The sequence below is a fragment of the Syngnathus typhle genome, linkage group LG18 (genome assembly GCF_033458585.1).
Source record: "Syngnathus typhle isolate RoL2023-S1 ecotype Sweden linkage group LG18, RoL_Styp_1.0, whole genome shotgun sequence".
NCBI classification, from domain to species: domain Eukaryota; kingdom Metazoa; phylum Chordata; class Actinopteri; order Syngnathiformes; family Syngnathidae; genus Syngnathus; species Syngnathus typhle.
The window spans coordinates 8,819,565-8,833,475 of NC_083755.1; positions in this window are offsets into that span (position 1 = coordinate 8,819,565).

A 13,911-nucleotide genomic window follows, 5' to 3' on the forward strand; every position below is an offset into this window, starting at 1 on the left:
AAAACAGCCTCTCGTCAATTTAAGTGTGTCTCTAGGGCGGCTGGACTTGTTTTTCAGCCATTGTAACCTAAAGCAAAGCTTACAGAAAAGTGCATCACATGCAGTAGTGGTCCCCAAGAAATATACTTTTCTTCCCAGACAATGTCAAAAGCCATCTTGAGAATAAAAAATAACACCCTGTGGCTGCACTGGGTAGAAAGAAATACTAAAACCACTATTTTTGACATCTTCAAATAAAATGAGAACCATTTTATTTGTATGCAAGCCATTTGGTCATTCCAGTCTGTAGCTATCTTCTGGTAAAGTGATGGTACCGCCCACAAAGCTGTGCTTTGACAAAAGTGAGGTCAAACTGATGTCAGTAAGGACTGGATGAGGATGCACATTTGTGTCTGACCTTCCTACTTCAACCCCCCCCTCCCCCTATCGTGAGGATCTGCATGCCGGGGGGGGCCTGGGCGGAACGAGTGGTAGCTTCTACGTTTGCTACCTCTGTTCATGCATATTGGTTTATTGGCTCCACAGTGGGGGATAGAAAAATGGATGCCGACAAAAGCGCTTATCGGAACGGGCTGTCAAACAGTAGCGGCTGACCACGCCAAAGCACTTGCTGGTCACTTTTAGTTGCTGGCAGTGTATAAATATAGAGAGGGCTCTCAAAATACGGAAAATATATCAATTATAAATGGAAAGGGACGTAGAAGGCGCTTTAAGTGAGCGTTATATGAAATATTTCTTATGTATGAGATTTATTTTGTCAGTGCATTTTGCAATATTAGCGGCACCCTAAAAATGACAGAATGTGAAGAAAGGTTGTGAATTGCAACTCGTGCACAAAGTAATAGTGAGGAAAAACAAAGGTGCGAAAGACAGATTTTCTCCTTTAAGCTCCTAAGGTGGTGGGCGTCTTGTTTATGCCTTTCCCCTGGGGTCTTTGCAGAAGACGAGGCGCCGTCTCCTGCTTTTATTTAGAATGGATCTTTTCTCTGTAGTATTTGGATCATAGATGGCTGCAGAGGACCATTTTTTTTCCCCATCTTTCTCCTCCCCAGGCTTCTACTGAAAAAGTCAACTCCCCCCAAAATGTCCTCATTATCTCCAGCTGACTGCGTTAGGACGGTGCCCGGCGCTGAGAGCCACCTGACCTTACTGGTGAAGGAGTTTGAAGGCGGGACTTGACATCCACACATGAGAACATAAGATTTTCCAAAGGATACAATTGGCTGCCTTTTATTTGCTCACTTTGACATGCAGCAAAAGTGCTCTGAAATTGGACACATCCAAAATCACAGCTGATGGATGCCAAGAATTGATGTAGGCCACAAACAACCCTTCAAACAGTTTCAACAAACTACAATAGTTTGGGCTCTCGTTCTTCCTTTCCATTCTGGCACATTGCACAACATTGTGTTTTCTCAGTGGGCCACTCTGACATGGGTAATCTCACACTCTAGATGGGATGCAATCTATTCTCTCCAAGGGCTCTTTGTATAATACCTCTAATTGGAGAGAGACCGGAAGGGGAATTCTCTCAGTGGACTCTCCTTCCAGCTTTTATCTCCATCGGCCCCTCCCTTTCTCGTTCTCTCGATCAATTACGGGATTAGAAAGTGCACGAGCAGGAGTAACCGGGAAAGGTAGCCCCACGTGCCCTGTCACGACCAATCTCGGGCTAATGGTGATCGTAACAAGAGAGCGTTGTGGGTTGTTACCAAGTTGACCATTAGCTGATTAAAGCAGTTTATTTTGAAGAACAGGAAAGCAAATTTGGACAAACGTACTATTTGCATTATTTATTTTTTTACGAGTCTACCTCATGACTATTATTTATTCGGAAAGGAAAAGAAAGTACTGCATAATGCAAAACAAAGTTGCTCGTAACATGGAAAAATCTCCTTTGGGAAAACTCTACATGCAGCTAAAGTGCAGTCCAAAATATGCTTGACATTAAACTTCGACGAAAGCTTCGGTGACTATTTCCAAAACCTAATCAGCCCACGAGCCAAGGTGAACCCAGATGGTTCGCGCCTATGCATATACTATATAAAGCGAAAGAATGGCCGCTTCATTCAAAGGAAGGATTCAGCCAAGAAACCCTGCCAAACTTTTCCATCTGTTCCAATTTCAGGGTGGAGAAAGAAAAGTACTAAGCTACTTTTAGCAACACCATACCAATCCACTTGATAAATCCAGTCTTCTTGAAACCTCAATATTAAATTCTAAATATGCTTTGTTGCCAGAATCATGCAAATTGTGGATATGCGGTAAAAGTCACCACAGACTTCCTAAAACGACTCCAAACTTCAGTCATGTGTGAACATTGCTCCTTATTTTGCCAAATTCTCCAAGCCGGAATTTCCCACACATCTGACAAAATTGCATTTGCGTAAAGTGTGCGCGTTTGTTAGGACATGCAAGCAAGATGCTTGCATGAAACGTCTGTTTTCATTTGATCTGCCCGTGTTTATTTCCGCCGCGTGTTGCCCGCGGTGGGTTGTTAGCTCCGACTGTTGATTGCCCTCAGAGAGCCAGTTGCACCATTGCATTTCTTGCTAACTCATCAAGCACTGAGTGGCTTTTCCATTGAATTCTTCTAAATTATGCTGGCTTTCATGGGCTGGCACCAACCATCCCTGATGTTAAACAGATCCTGGTCTCAGCACAACTTCCAATGTGATGGCTATAAAATGTATTTCCTTGCTCAGCGCAATCTTTTACTATACTGTTTGAGGAAGGAAAAAAAAAATCGGTCTAAATCGGATTTCTCAGTTGCACGTGCAAAATGTACTAAAGGTTGATGACTTCTATTTTGGATTCATTTACACGCAACACACCAGTTTACAAAAAAACATATATTTTTAACAATCACACTCGTCCTTGCCTTTCAGAACATAGACGGAAAAAAAAAGGATCAATTTTGCCTTTTAACCTTTTTTTCTTTACCTCTTCTGATTTTCTTTAGCAGAACCCGTGAGGGCATGGCTCACATTTAAAAAAAAAGAAACTTGCCGTGCACTATTATGATGACAAAATAATACGAGTCATCTTGCGAAATCTGTTATTCCAAGCCAAAGTGACATAAACAAGCCTTGCTTGCCTTTCATGCAACCAAGCTAAATCCCGGATTTGTCTGCCTTTTTTTTCTTCCCCCTTGTTCCTCTCATTGTAAGGTGTGGGAGACAAAGTCATCCCACGAATAAGCCGCTTTTTGGAAGTAACAAAGCCATAAAGAGGCGACACAATCTCATCTGTATGGACTTGAGCTCTGGAAACTGATGGTTGTGGTACAAGAGATTAGAATGAGTACAATATAGAAATAGTATAATAAAATAAACAAAAAAATAAATAAAATAATATTCCAACATTAAAAGTGATATTCTAGAAATAGTCATTCAGCACATGTATCCATCCTTAATGACTAAATATTCATCTGATCTCTAATGTCACGACTCCTATTTTTTTAAATTGTGGCCATTCACATGGAGCAAGCTGACCCTTTGACCTCTGAGGCAGCACCATACCATAACCGTAGCTCATGCTGCCATGGCAATGTACAATTTCACAGCTCTTGTGTTCCACCTTTATGTGTTGCTCTGAACACTGTCCATTTGATTGATTGTGTTGCTTTTCTAATGCACTGTCAAAGGGGCACAGGGACACACTCGCGGTGTATTTTTCTTCCAGCCCGACTGAAAGATGTAACAATAAACTCTTGACTCCGCATGACGTCAATCGTGAAATTGCCCCTTCTTTTCAACGCCGCCATCAAATATAACAGTTGTCAAACACGTTCAAAATTGTGACACCTTTCATCAGGATTGGATTGAATTTGGAAAAACAAACTACGGCCTGCCATCATAAAAAAGCAGTTTAGCAACAAAATCCAAATTAAAAGTACAGAACTGACCAACCCCGCCACATTTCTCTTTGGGTCCCTTTTGACTTCTGTCTCCTTCTAGCACACTCATTTTTTTTTTTTTCTTTTTGAATGCAATCTGCTCGAGGCAGATTTTCTTTTCATGCCTTAATGATTGATCCATCTTGAACTCAGACTTAAATTCAGCGGCGTGAAAAAGTGCTAACATCAATCAACAGTATTCAACAGGGTCCTCCTCACACTCAATTCGGCAAAAAATAATTCAGCATTTTCACATTTCGGTTTATTTCTAGTGTGCGTTAAATCGACCTCATCAAAAGTGGATTGCTTAAGTGTATCTGATCTGTCCATAATAGGGAAGATCTAATTCAAAAATATCCTTCACACACACACACTTGTCGCTGATGTCAAATCTTGCCAAGTTACCTATAGGACTATGATGAGGTGTGGAAGGGGGCAGGGTTGGAAAGACGCCCGCCCGCCCACCCGCCACTGCGGCGAGGGATTAGGAAACGCCGCTTAATGAAGAATGTGTCTAATTAGTTTCAGCCTCAGCAATCGCCAATTGTTATTTATATCATTTCCAACAAGCATCATTAACAGATGCAAATTCCCTATAATCCATATGTCGGCATGGCAGCCAATTTGTGAGCTCCTGCTGGCACTTGCGCCTCCCTGCTTTAATCACAGAGGAGTCAAAGTTGTCAGGTACAGAGTGGAGCTGTTGGAGTGCGTCCTACGACTAAATAAACTTCACATTTAATGATGAATAACTCACGTTTATGCTGACACCAAATCCCTCCATCCATCCATCCCATGTGTCTTTAGACTTAATTTATCTTCTTTCCAGCCTCATTTGAGCCTGCAAACTTTATGGTGCATGGCTGAGAGATTTTCCATTAGTTCACCTGCCTGTAGATTTTTCCCACTCAGCAGCGACTCTTGGTGTTTGGGAGAGACGGGCACGATGCTTTTCCCTCAATATTGCAGAGTGCTCGCTCCCTCCCTCGCTCGCTCGGTCGGTGTGTGGATGGAGCGAACGCCGCCACCATGTATATAATATGGAACCTGCTTTTAAAAGTACAATTCATCCAGCGCGGACAAAACAGAACAAATTCCAGCGACTGTTCATTTACAAAAAAAAAGAAACAGAAAAGAAAATTGCAAATAAAATACAAAAATCAATAAATGAATAAATATTGACTAAACATTAAATTACCCATGCAGACCACTCCAAATGTTCATCACCATGGCAACGCCAGCGCTACTATTTTAGAAGCAAGCGTATCATTATTGTCAAATAAAATCACCATCTACTGCGATGTCGAACATCTAACTGCAATAAATTAAAGATGAGCTGGGAAATGACATTACTTTGCTCTTGTGGATGCTTCGCGATCCCCCGAAGACTGAACCATCTAATAACACACACTTTTTATGTTCAATCAGGCTGCAATGAAAAAAGTTCAGAGACGGAATTCCAGGGGCCCTATTTTTGAAGATAGGTGCACATGCGCTTCACGTAAAAAACGTTTATTTTCAAGTCCAGTTGTTTGGGAATTTTTCCACCGTGTTGTGCCTCACTGGATGTTCTGATGGACAGAAAGTGGAAACTTTAGACCAGGTAAGTCGGGTCTAAGTTGTGGCGTGGTTGGTCTAACACGGTTTTGGTGGATTTATTATTTATCTTTTGTCTTATTTCATTTATAAATATGACATCAGCCGAAATTCTACAACAGTACACACATCTGATGTGCAACTAATCTAACTGGTTAGTGGAAGTCTCTTTTCCTTTGCTGCACTTTGGGTCCAGCTGCTACGGCAAGCAATTTTTCCGCTCCTTTTAAAGTGTAGTTCATCTTTTTTTTTCTCCCCACTTCATGGCTTTGGGCACGTCAATTACGACAGCACCCATCAGCGCTTTGTCTCATTTTAAAAGTATAGTCACAATATTGAGTTTGACAGCGTGTGGTGACATTTCAAATGGAGTTTTCAAACTTCACACAAAGTCACCAAGCATATTTGAACCATAGGGCTGATCATAAAGGAACGCAAGGCCGCTTTTTTTTTCTCGCCAAGAAATGGATCATTGATACAGTTCCAAACAAGTCATTTTCCCAATCCCATGAGCCGAGCAGATTCAGCGAAGCGGATCAAAAGTTGACTAGATTCGACTAAGAGAAAGGTACGGCCCTCGATATGTAGGGGTGAGAATGTAGCGCACGCTTGGTTTGCTTCTGTAATTTAAGGATCCGAACAGGAAGAGTGGTGCTGTACAGCTGAACGATTCTATCCCTCATTATAAAATGTCGACTTGTCTCAGTCCATAGGCTCGGTGTTATTACTACCACTGTTGCGGGCTCAGGTTATTATTGGGCTCTGTGATATATTCACAAGGAGTAGTTTGCTCACGAGCGCTATGAAATATGAGACAAGGAGTAGGACATGCCAAGTCTGAGTTGAAGTGGGTTTAGTCTGACACCGTGTGAGGGATGAATTGGTCTTGAATGAGGTATGGCTGTTACTGTCATTCCACAAATAGCTCCTTCCATCATCTTAAATCATTTTCATATTCCTCCTCTATCATTATTTTGGTCAATAGAAAATCCCATCTCCAGGGACGACCGTGCCAGGTGCTTCTATCATGTTACAGGTCCAACTCAATTACCCCATACCTGATTTTTTTTTCAATCACTTTGCTCCGCGATCTGATCCAAGATGGAGGATATCGTTGGGGACTGTCAGCCGATAGTACATTTAGATAGTGTACGACACAAATAGGTGCCACAGGAGATTTGATTGAACAATTTCAAGGTCGTGATATTGTCAATTGTAACGGCAAGCAAACAAAGTAAACAGAACTTTGATTTAAAATAATAAAAGTCCTTCCCAGGATATGAATCTCTCAAAGCGAGCTGCAATGATTGAAAGGAACCTCCCATTTATAACGATACTTTCCATTCCATTCATCTACTTTGACAAACACGATGCCTCGAGGCTTACAAACTGTGCAGAGCTGCGCTCCCTTACATACTGATGGCGATCTCAGATCTGGAAGGAAGTGGAGCTACCTGTTTATTTTCAACGATTTAAATTTGTTACTGGAATACGAAAGGGATTTTCGAGGAACGTCTGGCTTTGTTTTCTCTTTCGACGAGTTGAACATTATTTGGGATGACCCGGTGCTTTTAATGTCCTTGACATTTGAAAACAGTAGCAGGGTATCCGGGGACCGAATGAAAAGCATTTCTTATGTGCTTGCCACAAAGCACACAATAATAGTGCCTCTTGTGCCGTATGAAATGACAAAGCCCTTGTAGGGCGCGACAACTAAATCTTTTTTGAAAGGAGACCATTTTTTTGCCCGATTTAAATCATTCCCTGGTGTTCTCATTTACTGTATCTCAGGACTGCTTTCATCAAAACACCCAAAGGATCACGAATGATAGCACACATAACACGCCATATTTCTAGTCTTGCTGAAATAAGCTCATTTTAGTATATACCGCTGGGACAATGCATTTGTATATGTATCTGAGCTCCAAGTAAAATGAGCTATAGCTTCATTGAGTGTAAATGACATCTCCGAAGTGATGATATCTTGTTTGTCGTTTTGTCTTGGTTTCTTTTCTTTACTTCCGCATGCCTGCCTGATGGTCTTGTCGCAAAAAAGGTCATTGCTTGGGTTAATGCGTTTCATGTAAACGTAGCCACTAGCTGGGGGCCTTTGAATCACTATCCGTTACTATCCAGCCTATCAAATGGTCAAATATAAAGCCAAAAAACACTTTGCGGATCTTCTAGAGTGACATACCTTCCGAGATGATGATTCTGAGAAATAGTCAACATCGATATTTGAGTGAATCTCATCTCCCGGTCTATTTGTTTGCATGACCACCTTGGATGGTCGCCATAATGCTTTTTACGAAAGCGACGCGATCCAGCCGAGCCTCGGGCCCATTTCATTTACCAGAGTGGCGAGATAGACGCCAGAGATGAGAAATACACTTTGTTCAATGCCTACGGCCCTGCACATATGGATGATGCAGAAAGTGAGAGCCTGGAGTACTCATTAGTAGCCTACAAACCATAACACACAGCTTTTTTGCTTTAGGCATTAGTCACTGTTTGTTTTCCCTTTGTCCACAATGTTGCTAAATTCATGTGATGGATCCTTTCTTTTTTTTTTCTGTGGCGAGAGCAGAATGTATCTCGAGAGAGACACATGGATTGGAGGAACTCCGGGTAATGAGCTGGAAAACTAATACTGTACTAATGTTGACCAGCGTTCCATGAAGCGTTGTGTCGCGCTTGGTGAAGAACACGTGAGGCTCAATTTGGTGGATGCTGCCCCATGCTGACATTTGTGCTGATCTTGTTTAACTTTGAACAGTTTTATCAAAACTTTTTGGAGATCTCATCAAATGCAAAAGTCATAAAAAGTTAAGAAAACTGAAACAAACAATTCAATATAAATCAAATAAATCAATCTGTAAATATCATACTATATGTGCCAGAAGCTGCCATTAGATCATTTGTACAATTCAAAAGGTCGAAAAACATCCCTAAACGATGACTCGATCATTCAAATAGTTGCCGATTAATTTGTTTCCTTGTCCATTCATTTCATGAAGTCACTTTTTCTTCTCGTTTCATCCGAGCGGCTTCTTCCTATTATTTCACCAATCCCACATAATCACTAGTGACATTTGACTTCATTTCACCATTCAAACAGAGCCATGCACGCAGCCAGACGGAGGAGCCCCACAAGAATGACGTGTACAGGGGCCCAAGGTTCCAAGCTGAAATTGAAAATGCAAGTCTTCCAAAATGGATTTTCACCTCACAACATAGATAAGGTCAGCACGAGAAACAAGCTTTCCTCATCTTTGGGAGACAGAAAAGATATCAGAGAGAAATGAAATGCCGCTTGGAAGGCCCATAAAGAGGAAGGAAGCAAGGAAGGAAGGAAGGAAGGAAGGGGAATCAACGCATATGACAGCCTATTCGGAAAATGTACGTCTTAGCATTTTCTCCACGTTCCTGTCCATTTCACAGGAAAGGACATAAGATTTGAGAGGAAACTGAAGTTTGCTCCACCTTTCATTTCTTCTTTGTCCAAGAAAAAGGCTTTCAGCTTGTGAAAATGGCCTCCTATAGGCAGCTGTGACCCACTTTTCCAAGCAATAGTGTATCATACGAGCACACATATGTTCCACAATGTGCGGCTAAAGCCTCAGCGAAGAGGAAAAAAACAATGGCATCTGGAAAAGTCGTCCTCTGGGAAGCATTGACATGATTTGCGGGGGGGCTCGCTTTGCTAGTGCACCACTTTACTTTGACTGCCTCGTGCTAACTGATGGCTGCACTTGGAATGGGTGAAGTGCACAATCATATCTGGATCAAGAAGTAGAGAATGTACATTTGATAAATAATTGCACATTAACGTTTAACTATGTTTGAAGGGTTTCCTCGGGACGACCAGGGAAGGTTCATTTCCCTGTAGTTTAGCAAATGTCAGCTTAGACTGAATGTATTTTGCCGTCGTGACTTGGAAATGGAGGCCCTGCTTTTATTTGAAATTGTAATTATAATGACGTGCTACGAGTAGCGAGTGTGTCTCTGGTGCAAAAGAGCCTCCAGTGCAGTCGTAAGCCGATGCAATTTAAAACAGACTTCTTCATAATGCAGAAGAAAAGATACGATCAAATGGTGAGTTTATCAAGGACATCCGGGATCAATTCGGCCGTCTGTTGAGACTTGAATCACAGAGTCTGTACTTTAGTCAAAGGAACACTTGTTCAATTACATTTACAAGCTCTGACTGGAAACGAGGCAATCGCTTTCAATAGTGGCTGTTTGAAGAAAACACAATTAAGTGGCAAAGGTGTTTGGAAGTTAGGAGATCCAAACGTGGGCTATAAAAAAAAAAAATCACCATGTGAAAGGTTTACAAAGGTTTATATCACTCATTTTATTTATTTATTATTTATTAGTTATTGTTTGTGCCTTCTTGTTTTTATTTTGTGTCGTCTACTTGTATGTTTATCGTCACCGTGGGATGGAGGAAACGGAATTTCGGTTTCTTTGTGTGTGTTGACATATGAAGGGATTGACAATAAAGTGACTTTCAACTTGAACTTTGAACTTACAAAAGCTGGTGTAAATTATGAATCACTCCAATTCAAAAACAGTTGACAAATGGTTATTTCTGAATACAAATTCATCTGTTTTGCGGTACTGTCCAAGTGTTCATTTGTCCAAATGACACAAGCAGATCTTTCCACCATATTATGCCATACTAGCAACAAATCAATAAAAATCATACATATTCTAATCCCATAGCATTCCACTTGTAATCATGTTTGCTTGTTACAAAGCATGAAGTATGGCGACACCCCCACCACCACCACCTTAGCTCCAGGCATTGTATAGCGACTCTCCAAAATGCCATAATGTCCATCTCTGCTGCTGTCAAATCTATTCTGTAAATATCTCCAGCTTCAAAGTCCTGGGGAGAGATTGAAAAATTCCTGGGGCCAGCCTAAAAATATAGCTGGTATGAAAACCTTTACGATATCCATCCTCACTTGCAACCCATACACATTCTGTGGTGAAGTAGCAATTGCAAAATCAAATAAATAAAAATAAACTTTGTCAAACTAAATGCAAAATAAAAAAAAATGAAATAAAATGTCTGTACAGCCACTCAACATGTTCCAACAAAAAAATTTCAGCACTGTCACTTGTTTGTAATTGGAATCAATACAAGATATTGTTCCCCATATCAGGCCGGATCAGTGTCTTTTGTTCCGAACAAATATGTGCCAATTAGTTCATTAGTGTATGCTCACGTGACTTTTCCGGTTCCCATCGAAAACCTCTTAGCGGTCTTCACACATCAGCCATGTTAAATGACCTATTCATAAAGAATGAAATTGTCAAGTGTTTCTCAAGAGGGATCACAATTCAAGAAGATGATCATCATCTGCCAATGATTGCACGGCATTGCAAGGAACATTCTGGAGAAGTGTGTAACATCCGCCAGACTCTTACACGACACATCAACAGCAAACCACTACAGTGAGAATCATTCATAATCTCCGTCGTGCTGCACTCGGAATATAAAAAGGGATCAAAAGCCAACCGGGCCGGGATCTTGAAAGAGAATCGTTTACTTCGGCTGTAAATTAGAGACATGTCTCGTTGTTGGTTCCACATTCGGGAAGCGGAACTACATTTGGACTAAACAAGGCAGTTACGGGAAGAGACGACAGCATGTTGACAAGTCCAATTACCCCAGCTGTTATTTTAAGATCCATTTTTAATGATGCAGCTAGCAAAATAAAATATAGATTGGAAATGAAAAAAAGGAACAAACGTTTGCCACTGGAATGAAAAATCCTTCCTTCATCTTGTCTGTCCCCTTTTCCATGTTAAGAAAAGCGCTGCGTGTTTTCTTTGTCAGCCCGCCTGCCTTCCCGGAGCCACCGGCTTTAACGTGTAGCCCTGAGGGCCAAAAAAACAAAGCATTATCAGAAATTCTTGACAAAGCACTTTTATGGAAAGGACTCAGCAGCACGCATAGTTAACTCAAGGGGGCAGTTTGTGTTAAAAGCTCTTGGAGCAGTCAGAGCTCTTTCTGCAATTTGGGAAGCACACTTTTCAAAAGAAATTGGGTCATGCTAATGGCACAACACGGCATGTGCGGAGAAAGGATTGGCCCCTGGAGAGAGAGAGAGAGAGAGAGCCAAAGGAGTCAAGAACAATGGCGGCCACTTCATTTGCTTTGTCAGTGCTGCTACAGCAAAGTCTTTTCCTGCCCTCTCGTTCAGGTAATGCTTATCTTCTTTGGGCACATACGTAACTAATAGAAAGCCATTTCATTTGCAAACTAGTATTTTCTCCCCATATATGCATAATAACAAGCTTGACGGGTTTTTTTTTTCCCTCTAGCCTCTAATGATGATGAGGTCCGGTGCTTTTCTTTTTTTTTTTTCCTCTGGTCGTCATATGGAAATAGAAAAGCACGGCGAAAATGTCTCCACAGCCTTTATTCTGCATGACTTGTTATGATTGCTTGCTTAAAATGAGTCGCCAAAAGAAAAAAAATAAAGTTCTAAGGCGCTCCAAATTCTCTTTAAAGCCTTTATCCTGCTCAACTGGTCACCGTGACGTTGCACTAATGGCCCCACAAGCGTGGAAACTTTCTCGCAGCGCTTTGAACGTTACTAAACTTATCTTTTAAATGCATCACTGCAAGACAATCTAATTACCCCATCCATTCACCCAATTTGCTAACAGTAAACAAATAGTTAGCGATAACACGTGGGTGTAAAAAGAAAGAAACAAACAGCAGTTGGGATTACACAAGACAGCTGCTAAGAGACAAAACAGTGTTGCTGCTCAGCCAGCACCTCACAATTCAAAACGACGGATGATTTCCCCAAGAAGGTGGAAGGAAGAAAATGGCTCTTCCACAACAAAGTGAAAGTTGAGAAAAGAGGAACTTTGGGAGAACTTTAAGAAGGAGCTGGGAGGGAAAAAAAGAGTGATGGACACATAAATATAGCAACAGCGATCAGGTAAAAAGGTACTTGGGTGTATCCTCTGGGCAGACAAAAGAAGATAAAGAGACTTGGTGGTGGTGGAACGAGAAGATTCCGGAAAGTAGAAAGAAAAAGAGCTTGGTGAAAAACACGGGGATAGTGAGAGAACTCGAGAGGGCGAAGGCCAAATGGGAAAAAAGTTGGACACAAAAGAAGGCGCAGAGCCAGACACAAATGCATCTCCAACATTCCACGTTCAAACTCAACCCTGTGGACAATTATGCATTTAAAAAAAAAAAAGTGGTTGTATGGCCTTCTCGTAGATCCTGTAACTTATAAATTAAAATTGTTAAATTAAAATTAAAACAAATTGTTGAGCAGTATATATTTTTTTCTTGCTGTATGTTTGTTACTATAATTTGATGTTTTTTTTTTTTTTATACTCCAGCCCTGATACAGATGTCACATCTATATCTCACGGTGGAGAACGTTTCCGTCATGACTCCATTTTTCATCAGGAGTGGGGATAACGTCGTAAAAGGTGGTAACCAAGCAACTGCTTCTCAGCTTTTCAATCAGGATCGCTGTTCACACACAAAGATCATCACACTCTCTTTAGCTGCTCAGCATGTCACTCAATAAGCAAAATCAATGAATTTGGATTTTATTTCATTTTGTCTTCTTATTACCGCTTTTTTTTTTTCTCATTTTCTCTTCTTGCCGTTTTTTCTTTTCTTTCACACTGAAAATGGGGCTGTCCAAAGTTTGTCCTTTTGGTTGTTTATCAGCCCCCCCCCGGCTTATTTAAAATAAATAAAATGACACGCGTCCTAATATTATTACAGGAATCAATGCATGGCTGGAAAGAAAAAGAAGATGAAGGGAAAAATGTACACAAAAGCAGAAAAGTCAGGATGATAGTCGCCGTGGGCATTCTAATCGATTAACTAATAATTGAAAATTCGGTCAAGAAGAAACAACACCTACATGGGCTTTGTCAGGGATGGGCAACTGAAATGCCGGAGGGGAATAGCTTAATATTGTCAAATATTTCTCCGTGCATTCACTCCCTCGTTAGACGAGGAGGCCTTGCAATTAACACAACCCTCCTGGACTGAATTGAAACGTAACGAGTCGCTTCAATTTGCTAGGAATGAAATTGGCCGTGTTCACGCCCACAATGGCGCAGACACCCCCTTTAACCTGCGTCTATCAACAAAAATACCACTCAAAAAAAAAAAAAACTCCACCCATATGCACAGACTGTTTTCTACTCTACTCTGCTCTGCTCTAAATTGGCAGCAGAGTCAATTACGGAGTCGTCCTCCAAATGATGCATGTAGACGTAGAAGCGTGGGGCTGAGTGATAATAACGGCCGTCTTTGAGAAAAAGGTCAAGGAAGATTACAAATGCGGCGGTACGATGCAAAGTCGGCTTTGCAGCGGACCCGACGAGCTGTCCTTTCCAAGTGTCAATGCAAATAA